This window comes from Macrotis lagotis, chromosome 6 (assembly GCF_037893015.1).
Source record: "Macrotis lagotis isolate mMagLag1 chromosome 6, bilby.v1.9.chrom.fasta, whole genome shotgun sequence".
Lineage (NCBI taxonomy): Eukaryota > Metazoa > Chordata > Mammalia > Peramelemorphia > Peramelidae > Macrotis > Macrotis lagotis.
Genome location: NC_133663.1, coordinates 100,873,643 through 100,885,987, shown reverse-complemented (window position 1 = coordinate 100,885,987; position 12,345 = coordinate 100,873,643). Strand labels below are relative to the sequence as shown.

General features: G+C 35.0%; 1 pseudogene; it reads right to left on the bottom strand.

Moving 5' to 3' along the window:
- Positions 1 to 586: 586 nt before the first annotated feature.
- Positions 587 to 11,031, bottom strand: LOC141492167 (eukaryotic translation initiation factor 3 subunit H pseudogene; annotated as a pseudogene).
- Positions 11,032 to 12,345: the final 1,314 nt, after the last annotated feature.

Sequence of the window (12,345 nt, the reverse complement as noted above, 5' to 3'; positions counted from 1 at the left end):
TAAATCTTGGAGTGGGAGGTTGAGGTCTCTGACTGGTAGAGTTCTTTTGTCTATGAATTCCTGTAGTTCTTTCAGCTTCTCATCTAAGAATTTGGATGCTATCCCATTGGGTGCATATATATTCAGTACTGAAATCACTTTATTATCTATGGTACCTTTTAGGAGGATATAGTTACATTCCTTATCTCTTTTAATGCTATCTACTTTTGCAGCTGCTTTGTCTGAGATAAGGATTGCTACCCCTGCTTTTTTCAGTTCAGTTGAAGCAAAATATATTTTGCTCCAACCTTTTACCTTTACTCTATGTGTATCTCTCTGCTTCAAATTACCTTCTTGTAAGCAGTGTATTCTAGGATTCTGGTTTTTAATCCACTCTATCTGCTTACTTTTTTTTAATATTTAAAACAAATTTTATTTTTTCCTAATAATTTTACTGCCTAAGTGAGTCAATGATATCAAATGAGTTAGTCTTTTCATTAAGAAAATTCTGTTTCTTGAAAGAGCTGTCTGCAATCGATCTCAGAGTATGTATCAGCCCCTTATCTGGAAACAACTTATCAAACCAGAAGTCATGGGTCTCCTCTTTCTAGTTATTGCATTCTTGGAGTGTCTGAGCCATGAAGAGTTTGCCCAAGTTCTGTGCAGTGAATTCTTTGATGTTCTGGCAGTAAGTGTTAATTTGGCCTGCAATAAGGAGTGAATCCATGCTGGCAGGTGGCAGAGGAGGTTTGAAGAGTTTGGAAATGTCCTCTTCAGGGAGAGGAGGTTCTCCATGGCTCTGACGCTGCAGATTCTCCTGATTTTGGCACTGATGTTTCTGTTGCTGCTGCTTACTGGTATTTCTCATATAGGTATTATATTTAACAATATCTTGGCTCATTTCATCCACTCTGTCCATCAACAATTGCAGGCTCTTTCGCAGATGATTACTGCTGGCTAGACTGAGCAATTCATGTTTTCTGCCACAGCTGATTTCTTTTCTAGTTCCCACATTAGTATGTTGATCAGATGTGAAATTTTAATTATAATCAGCACTTCTTCAAGCATGTGCTCAAAGGTGATGTTTGCCTTTTTCAATGCTTCAGGAGAAAATTCTTTCTCTTTACAATCTTCCATTAGCTTAGGAGTCAGTCTATATGCCTTCAATGACAGAGACCCTTCAGCAGTTTTTTATGGGATCGTAAATGAGAACTACAGATTCGTCAATTGCATGTCGGTAACTGAATTGGGAATCCAGGAGAGCACGGTTGAGAAAAGAGCCATAGTATGTAGATTGGTACCAGCCAACATGAAGATGATCAATATTGACATGATAAAGACTGCGCATCATTTCCATCTGATATTGGACTTCATCAAAATCAGCATCATCCTCTGTGTGTTGGAGAAAGGGAAAACAATTGGTGATTTCAAGTCTGTCTTCCACCATCTGTCCCAAGAGTACTCCCTGGACAACTTCATTCCCCTGTCCTTCTTCTTGGTAATGTTTAATTATTTTCAAAACAACCAGTCCGTTGGTCTGCACCTACTTTATGACCAAATCTCCTGAGCTGCCTTTGCCTTTGCAAAGAGGCCATGCCGGGGGTAGAAGTAGAAGTGGTGGAGTCAGGGACGGTACCTTCTTTACAGGACACTATCTTGGTGGAGGGTGCTTACTTTTTTAAGAGAGAGTTCATCTCAATGACATTCAAAGTTATAATTACTAACTCTTCATTGCCCTCCATGCTATCTTCCTTCTTTTTGTATTTTCCCCTTTATCTGTAATCTCCCATATTTTGTTTCTGAATGCTACCCTCTTCAGTGTTTGTCCTCCTATATCCACTCCTCCCCTTTCTTTCTGCTTTCCCTTTTTTCCCTTTTCCCCCTTCCTATCCTCCTGTTCATTCCCCTTTTTCTCCCCTCCCTATCTCTGTTCCCCCTCCCCTTTTCCCCTTTTAATACTTGAAAATAAGATTGTTTTAAGTTAACTGAGTATGTGTGTAAGTTAACTTTTAGCCAAGTCTATTGAGAGGAAGCTTCAGGTGTTTCTCATTTCCTCCCTTCTTCCTTTCTATTACTGTAGGTCTTTTGTACCTCTTAATGTAATGTGATTTCCCCCAATCAATGCCTTCCTCCCTCCAATCTCCTTCCAGTACCCCTTTTTAAGGAGGAGGTGTTTTTAAATCCCCAAGTCACAGAAAATTCTGAGTATCCATCACTTCTAGCTCAGTACATTCTATCTAATAGAGTTACAATTCCTGTGAGTTTTTAGAATCTTTCTCCCAAGTAAAGATATAGCCAGTTTCATCCCATTGGATAGCAGTCTCATGATTAAGTCATGAGTGTCCATCACTTCTGGCTAGGTACATTCTTTCTGTTAGAGTTACGATTTTCAAGAATTATGAGAATCTTTTTTGCATGCTGGGATATAGCCAGTTTCATCTTATTGAATAGCTGATTTTTTTTCTTTAATTTCCAGTTTTTGTACCCTTTCATGTGTATCTTGAGCCTCTTGTTTTATGTCCAAATTTTCTATTTAGCTCTTGTCTTTTCATCAGGAATTTTTGGAATTCTTCCATTTTCTTAAATGTCCATCTTTTCCCCTGCAAAAGAAGGGCAAACTTTGCAGAATAGTGGATTCTTGGTTGAATTCCAAGCTCCCTTGCTCTTTGGAATATCTTGTTCCAGGTCCTTTGATCCCTTAATGTTGATGCATCCAGGTCGTGCATAATCCTTACTGTGGCTCCTTGGTATTAAAAGTGTTTCTTTCTGGCTGCTTGTAGGATTTTCTCTTTCTTATCTGATAGTTCTGGAATTTGGCCACAACATGTCTTGGTGATTTTATTTTATATTCTCTTTCCAGTGGGAATTGATGTATTCTTTCAATAACTATTTTTTCCCTCTGGTTCCAGGATATCAGGGCAATTTTCCATCACTTGATCCTGTAATATTAAGTCCAGGCTTTTCCTCTCTTCAATGATTTCAGGAAGGTCTATAATTCTCAGGTTGTCCCTCCTCAACCTAGTCTCAAGGTCAGTTGTTTTGCTGATGAGGTATTTTACATTTTCTTCTATTTTTTCTATTTTGTTGATTTTTGTCTAATAGACTTTTGCTATCTCATGAAATCTGTAGACACCATTATTGTTTTTGGAGAGGAGTTTTCTTCATTTACCTTTTGCAACTCCTTTTCCAATTAATCAATTCTATTTTTGAAAGAGCTTTCCATTTGAAAAAATGAGGTTTTGAGAGAATTACATTCTTTTTGCATTTGCCCAGTTGAGGATCTGAGAGAATTATTCTCATTTTGCATTTGTCTAATTGTATCTTCCAATTATTTGTTTTCTTCTTGCAAGGTGTTAATATTCTCTTAGGTTTCTTTTCCCAAAATTTTCAATTCATTTTTAAACTCCATCCTCATTTCTTCTGGAATGTCCTTCTGTTCTGGAGACCAGATCATATCTGAGTTAGGATTTTTTCCTTCTAAAAATTTTTCTATGGATCCACCTTTCTACTAACTTTACTTCATTTTGCTAAGATCTTGAGTTGAGGAGGAACTGGTTCGCAGTGGTGTGGTGTTGGGTTCCTAGAGGCTTTAGTCACTGAGTACAATATCTCCAGCTGGTCATTATGGGGTGCTAGAGGATTTGCTCACTGAGTGTAATTTCTCCAGCTGGCTAGTAGTGGGTGCTGATTGCTTTCTCTGGAGTGTCTGTGACCTTGAGTGATGCCTTCTCCCTTGGTCTGGAGGGCATAATTGAAGTTGTTAAATACTTTTGTCTTCAATCAATGGTGGGCTATAACCTAAGGCGAGGTCATCACTCTCCCTATTGTCAGCTGGAGTGGTAGTCTCCTGTTCACACACCTGTGCCTGGGGCAGAAGGTCTGTAATTTTGTTTGTTCTGGGAAGAGGCTTCAGCCAAAATGGAGGCATGTGCTTGGAGTTCCAACCAACCAGAGGAGCCCAGGAATTATGTCCCCAGCTCTCCTGAACAGGATCTACTTCCCCAGCCCTGTAGGCAACCTCCAGAAGGTCAGCGCCAACACTAATATCTCTGCCCCCTAGTTGACCCAAGCCCCTGTGGTCAATCAGGCTCTAGTCCTGCTGCTGAATAAGTAGGTCCAGTTCTCAGGTCTTTAGGCTCCTGGGGCTCCAACCCTTCCAGGGGGTCCAATCCTGCCACTAGTCAGGCTGATCTGCAGCAAATCTTCCCTCCCTGCTCAGACTCACACATGACTGTGGAAGACAAATCCTGAGGTAGATATTCTGTCTGCTGGCTTTTCTTTCTGGGTTTTGTTGAACAGATTTCTATTAACAGGTTTGTTTCCATATCATATATGAGGAAAGATCAGGAGATTTTAGAACTGTGCCTGTCTTCTCTCCGCCATCTTGTCCCGGAAGATCCAAACTGACTTAATGTTGTTCTGTATAAACGGAAATTTGTTTCTTTATAGTGTCAGTTGTAGAAAATAGTTTCTGGCAGCAGTTATGCACTGACATACTGAGGAAAGCAGTACACGAAAACAACATACATAGTTGCCAAAGCTATGTGAATGGAAGGAAGAACTCACCAAAGATGAAACTGAATGAGGTCTAATTTTAATGAACTTTATTTTCCTTAACAAGAAATTTACCTCTCCTTTCTTTACACAGTTCAGCTACTGTAGCTTTGGAAGTCATATTGCTTGATTCAACTGATTATTTGGTTAGATTGCTAATTTTTTCTCTCAATATTTTTGTAAATTAAATTTTGTTAAATTAATTTTTCTTCTGAGTGAGCAGAGGGATATAGCTTAAAAATTAAGGTGATATTAAAATGAAGAATTATCATTTAGTGCATTACTAATCAAAATTCCAAAAAATTAATTAATTAGAAAAAAAGTTGTCAATAAATTTATATGGAGAAATAAAAAGTCAAGAATTTCTAAGGATTCAGTGAAAAAAAGTGCAAAAGAAGGTGGCTTAGCCTTACCAGATCTAAAGTTATATTATAAAGCATCAGGCATTAAAACTGTCTTGTATTGACTAAGAAACAGAGTGGCAGATCAGTGGAATAGACTAGGTGCAATAGCAGGAAATGATTACAGTAATCTGCTGTTTGATAAACCCCAAGAGTTCATTCAGCTATTGGAATAAAAACTCTTGCTATGATAAAAACTTTTGGGAAAATTGGAAGTTAGTATGGAAGAAACTCAGATTAGACTAACACCTCAGTCCCTATATCAAGATAAGATCCAAATGGATACAGGATTTAGACAAAAAAAAAATAATATTATACGCAAACTAGAACATCAAGGAGTAGTTTACCTGTCAGATCTATGGAAAAGGAAATAGTTTATGACTGTGGATGAGATGGAGAACATTATTCAAAGCAAACTATATAATTTTGAGTACATTAAATTAAAAAGCTTTTGCATAGACAAAACCACAGTAACCAAGATCAAAGGAAATGTAGCAAATTTGGAAACAATTTTTGCAACTAGTATTTCTGACAAAGGACTCATTTGTAAAATATACTGAGAACTGAGTCAGATTTAAAAAAAAAAACAAGCCATTCCCCAATTAACAAATGATCAAAGGATATATAAAGGCAATTTACAGCTGAGAAAATCAAAGCAATCCATAGTCATATGAAAAATTGCTCCAAATCATTACTTATTAGAGAAATGCATATCACACCTCTCAGACTGGCCAATATGAACAAAAAGGACAATATTCAATGTTGGAAGGGATGTGGGTACTCTGGGACACTAATACATTTTTGGTGGAGTTGTGAACTCATCCAACCTTTCTGGAGATCATTTTGGGATTATGCCCAAAGGGCAGCAAAAATGTGCATACCCTTTGACCCAGCAATTCCACTACAGGGTCTATACCCTGAAGAGATGATAAATAAAAGGGTAAAAACATCACTTGTATAAATATATTTATAGCAGCCCTGTTTGTCATGGCAAAAAATTGAAAATTAAGTGAATGTCTGTCAATTTGGGAATAGCTTAGCAAACTGTGGTATATGTATGTCATGGGAACACTATTGAGAAACCAGGAGGTAGGAATTTAGGGAAGCCTGGCAAGATTTGCCTGAACTGATGCTGAGTGAGATGAGCAGAACCAGAAAAACGTTGTACACTCTAACAGCAACATGGGGGTGATGAACAACCTTGATGGACTTGTTCATCATTTCAGTGCAACAAGCAGGAACAATTTTGAGCTATCTGCAATGGAGAATATCATCCATATCCAGAGAAAGAATTATGGACTTTGAACAAAGACCAAAGACTATTACATTCAAATTAGTAAAAAAAAAAAAAAAGCATTATATTATTATGTAATTTTACTATCTCATACTTTATTTTTCTTCCTTAAAGATATGATTTCTCTGTCATCACATTCAGCTGAGATCAATGTATAACATGGAACCAATGTAAACATTGACAGAATGCCTTCTGTGGGTGTGGGGGGAGGGAAATAAGAATTGGGGGAAAATTGTAAAACTCAAAATAAATTAAATCTTTCTTCAAAAAAATGAGAATTTATCAAATTTCTTTGGAAACATTTTTTTGTATATAGTGAGACTTTTTATTAATTATAAGTATTTAGCTGATAAGAATTTAGCTGATGTAAACTCAGTGACTTTAGAACTTAAACTGTAATTGATACAAATTCAGTTGTATTCAATTTCTTTTATTGACAAACCTATTTATAAGTATACCTGATAAAATTATACTTTTTGCTCTATTTCTGTAAAATGATAATTATTTTAATGGACATATAATTCATGGTTGATTTTGCTAGAAAATAATCAACTAGGTTGTCGAGGACCTGGATCTAGAATAAGAAAGACCTGAAGGTCTCAGATACTTTCTAGTTATGTGAAGTGGACAAGTCAATTATCTACTATTTGACTTAAGCAATTGGAGAAGGAAATGCCCTACTCTAGTAGCTGTTTTTTTATGTTTTTTTGCAAGGCAAATGGGGTTAAGTGGCTTGCCCAAGGCCATACAGCTAGGTAATTATTAAGTGTCTGAGACCGGATTTGAACCCAGGTACTCCTGACTCCAAGGCCACTGCCTTATCCACTATGCCACCTAACTGCCCCTCTAGTAGCTTTTTCAAGAAAACAGTAACTGATTTGTTCATAAAGGTCAGACAGTACTGAAAATGACTGAACAACAAAAGGTGTCTCCCCACCATGATCATCCAACTAACCTATACATGAACTGAATAGAACAATGGCCGTATTTATTTTTAGGGCTGGCATATTTAGACATAGATAAATATCTATTATCTATCTATATATAAAGAGATACTTATGCATGTACACACATTTATTTTTTTCATATAGATGTCCATATATTTTTATTCATTTGTTTGTTTGTTTATTGAATGTTTCAATCATCTCTTCTCTCTTTAAGGCTAATACATCACAGTCTTTCTCTGTATTTTCTGAGCTAAAATCCCTGAGAAAAATAGAGGTCACATCATATTCTTCTTTTGTTCTTTTATTGACTCTTTTTGAAAACAAATTCCACTTCAGACACTTACTTGTTTTACCCTGAGTAATTTAACTGTTCACTTTTTGTTCCTTATTTTTAAAGTGGGAAAAATAATAGCACCTAGATCAAACTAGAAAATATATGCAAGATTCTGGCAAATCATAAAATGGTTTATAAATTCCACTTGTTTTTTCAGTTATGTGACCCATTTGAGGTTTTATTGGCAAAGACAGCAGGATAATTTTCCATTTTCTTCTCCAGTTCATTTTACATTTAAGGAACAGGAGGTAAGCAGTTTTGAGTAATTTACTTGGAGTCACACAGCTAGTAGTGTCTGAGGCTGGATTTGAAGTCAAGATTGAGTGTACCTGAATCCAGGCCCAGAACTCTATCTGCTATACCATCTAACAGTCAAAGTAATTCATACAATTTTTGTTTAGTTTTTCAGTAGTGTTTGATTCTATGTGATGTGGGGTTTTCTTGACAAAGATACTTGAATGGTTTACCATTCATTTCATTCTCTAACTCATTTAACAGATGAGGAACCAGAAGGAAACAGAGTTAAATGACTTGTCCATGGGTCATAAAGCTAGCAAGGGTCTAAGACCAGATTTGAAATCACAAAAGACAAGTGTTCCTGACTCTAGACCTGGTACTCTATTCCCTCCCTACCTTTTGAAGGAGAGGATTATCTTCTTCATAAGAGACCTGTGAAAAGAAGGAAAGAATGAAAGATTATGTCAAAGAGTTTTGAGATTAAAAGAAAAAAAATTTCATCAATAAAATATCAATCACCTATTAATGCTTAATATGCCATTAATTATGGCAAAAAGATAAAATTATAATGAACTCAATAAATTTTATTCTTATGTAGTTTTTATTTTAAAAGTTGAGAAAAATTTATCACAATTTGCATGTATCCAACTTATATATTGCATACATTTGCATATAGTTGATCAATTTTAACAATGAATGATCATAAACTGCTTCCTATTCCCCTTCATTTCTAACATTTGCATGAAAAGAAACATTGTCAACATTTGTACTAAACTATTTAGAGGGTACTGGTATTCTTGATACAATTTATGAAAGAATAAAGAGAAAATAATATTTCATAGTCCATTTCACTATTATAAATACCAAGTTAAGACTTTTCAGCTGACCCATGCCCTGGAAATCTTTCAGAAATTTATGAAGTGTAATCTTATTTACTTTCCAGATTAATTTATTGTTTAATGTCAGGATGTCATTTTAATATTTCTCAAGATTAAGAGAGGTATGTCTCTCATTTGTGGGAACTTTAAACTTGTGAATGGCATTATGATTTTCATCCTATATTTGAGAAAATAGAAGCCCCACATCATTTTAGTTCCCAGTGGACTAATGATGTATTCAAAATGTATGCCAACTGTAAGAACCTGGTTACAGAATTCTGAAATAAAATTCTTGATTTTTTTCAATAGATGTAAAATTTTGTCTGAAAGCATCTTGCCTGACTTTCAAATGGGGATTAGAATCTACAAATTAGCAGAAGGGGCTTTACCAATATTGCAGCTGGCATCTGTGCAGTTAATGTTTGAAGTCATAATGATATGAAATGTACATTTTTGGGAAGCTTGATACCTTAAGAGTTCTTCCCAGGGTTGTGGTTTTATCATTGTGTATACCCCCTCCACGTAATGGCTCATAACTCATCCAAATATTCTCAACTTCTATCACTATTATTCATAGGTTTCTGGCAAAAAAAAGATTTTTATCCAAAATAGTGTGACTTTCTTATATATCACTTGATATCCTGAGGTTAAAATGTAGTATACAGGATATCCATCTTTTATTTTCATCATATGACCAGAACTTCTCCTCTGATCAGACATTTTTTGGTCATAGCTTTAAAACAACTTTCTCTGTATAATTCATTTAATTATATACTGCCTCCTCTTGTTCCAGATAAAAATAATAGCTAGCCTTTTAGAGAATTTTAAGGTTTGTAAATCCCTTCACAAATAATTTTTCATTTTATTCTCACAAAATTCTTGGGAGGCATGTACTAATCTTATCCTCATTTTATAGCTGACAAATTTAAGCAGACAGAGATTAAGTGACTTGTTCAGGGTCACAGAGTTATTGAGTATCTGAGGCTAAATTTAAAACCAGGTCTTAAGATTCCAAGACCAGTACTCCATTTAATGTGGCACAAAACTGCTTTCAATTGTGTTGGGTACAACTAAAAAACTGGATGCTATAAAATCTAAAATTTCATAATTCACAAATATATAGCTTTATCACAACAGTATTATTGCTTCAAGTCATTTTCTATCTTATTCTCAGTAAAAGTTTTTTAATTATTTTTTTTCATCCATATCTAATGTATATTTTTAAGCAACAAGATTTCCTTCTACCTCCCTTCCCACCCCCATGGCTTACAGTCAGGTTAGCATTGAACATACATACATACAGACATACAGACATACATTATTTTTAAGTTTAAGGCAATGGTGTTAAATGACTTGCCCAAGATCACACAGCTAGATAATTATTAAGTGTCTGAGGTCACATTTGAACTCAGGTCCTCCTGCTTCTAGGGATGGTACTCTATCCACTGTGCCACCTAGCCTCCCAAACATATATATATTTTTGATAAACATTCATCATTTCTTTGTCTTTTGTGATTTAAAATCTGATCTTAGACCCTTGCTAGCTTTATGACCCAGGGACAAGTCATTATCTTGATTTTCGGTATGAGGTATTAGTATTAAAGGAAAGAGATACATAAGAGATAATTTTTATAAAGATTTCATCAAATTCTGAAGGGTTGTTTTGTTTTGTTTTGTTTTCCTTCCTCTGGATTAGTATAAAAATTATCCATAGATAGTCTAATGCAATTGTCCCAGCTCTCTGGATTGCTGAGAGGAACTGCATCCATCAAGGTTGATCATCTCACAATGTTATTAATTATTCTCTTGGTTCTTCTCCCTTCACTCAGCATCAGATCCTATAAATCAATTCATGCTTCTTTAGAGTTCTAATATTTATGGTTTCTTATAGAACAATAATATTCCATAGCATTATTGTACCATAACCTTTTTTAGCCATTCCCCAATTGATGGGTATTCCCTCAATTTCCAATGCTTTCCGACTAAAAAAAAAGGACTACTATGAATATTTTGGAACATGTGGGACTTTTCCAATTTTTTAGTCTCCGTAAAAGTTAACATAATATTTTGCCAAATGAAATATTATCCCCTTTTCTTGTTCTTTCCCCTATTCATTGTTCACCTCCAGCACCTATCCAAGATGTTCATAGTTTATTGCCCAACTTTATGGGCTAACAATCAAAATATAGCACCATAATTGGAACAAACAGACATCTGCATCGTTTAGTTTTTACTCTTTTGAATATTTATAATGTAATCATTTTAGTGATGCCAAAACTAATTTGGGAAACATTCTAACACTAAATATAATCAGCATAATATTATTTACAAGCAAAAGCATCTGAAAATTTTCACTATCTTTACAAAATCCTTATAACATTTGCAATTTTCTTTGGATTACCGCCATGATGGTGGCAAAGACTTTTGGCACACATATCCCAATTTTATGCCTTATATTAAATCAATAATTATAAAGTGATCAAGCAAAGTGAATTCTGTTTTATCTTTCAAGGGATTTTTAAGCTATTAAGAGCTGAGATATGTTGATGAATCGTAACCTTAATTCCATGAATCACAACCTCAGTTCCCTGAAACATAACCTTAATTCCATGAATCATAACCTTAGTTCCACCAAATTAAATGTTCTTTTGTGGTTACAAAACAATAAACACAGCGGGATTGTATAATCTTTAAAGTTTTCAGTCAATTGTGCATACATTAAGATGTAGAATATCATATTTAAAAAGCCTGACCATTCTAGCACCTTCTTCAAGTTTGACCCCCTTTGTGGGCTAATCACTCTTATATTGGTTTTTATAAAGATAGGGGAAAAGTACTATAAGTAAGAGTGCATATGCTCATATATAAGATACTACAATTTATCTCTCTTGCCCCAAATTGTGTACTCTTAACTCTTTCCAATTTCACATCTCCAATTGTCTTTCAGATATTTTGTACACAATGCTCAGTAGACATCTCTCTTTTTAGTAAGATATTATTCATTTTGTTTTACAATTGCCCCCCAATCTTGCTCTCCCCACCCCCACAGAAGGCAGTCTGTTAGTCATTGGTTCCATGGTATACATTAATCTAAATTGAATGTGATGAGAGAGAAATCGTATCCTTACAGAAGAAAAATAAAGTATAAAGAGATAGCAAAATTACATAATAAGTTTTGTTTTTCTAAGTTAGAAGTAATAGTCTTTGGTCTTTTTTTAAAGTCCAGAGTTCTTTCTCTGGATACAAATGGTATTATCCATTGCAGATAACCTGAAATTTTCCATGGTTGTTGCACTGATGGAATGAGTAAGTCCATAAAGTCTGATCCTCACACCCCATGTTCCTCTTAAGGTGTACAATATTTTTCTAGTTCTTCTCATCTTGCTTAGCAAAAGTTCATGTATATTCTTCCATCCTTCCCTGAATTCCCATCCCTCCTGGTTTCTAATAGAAGAATAGTGTTCCATCATATATATATATATATCACAGTTTAATACTAGTTGCAAAAATGTTTCCCAATTTGCTACATTTCTTTTGATCTTGGTTACAGTGGTTTTGTCTATGCAAAAACTTTTTAATTTAATGTAATCAGAATTATCTAGTTTGCTTTTAATGATGTTCTCCATATCTTCCTTGGTCATAAACTGCCTCCTTTTGCATAGATCTGACAGGTGAACTACCCCTTGTTGTAGTTTGTTTATAATATTGTTTTTTAGGTCTA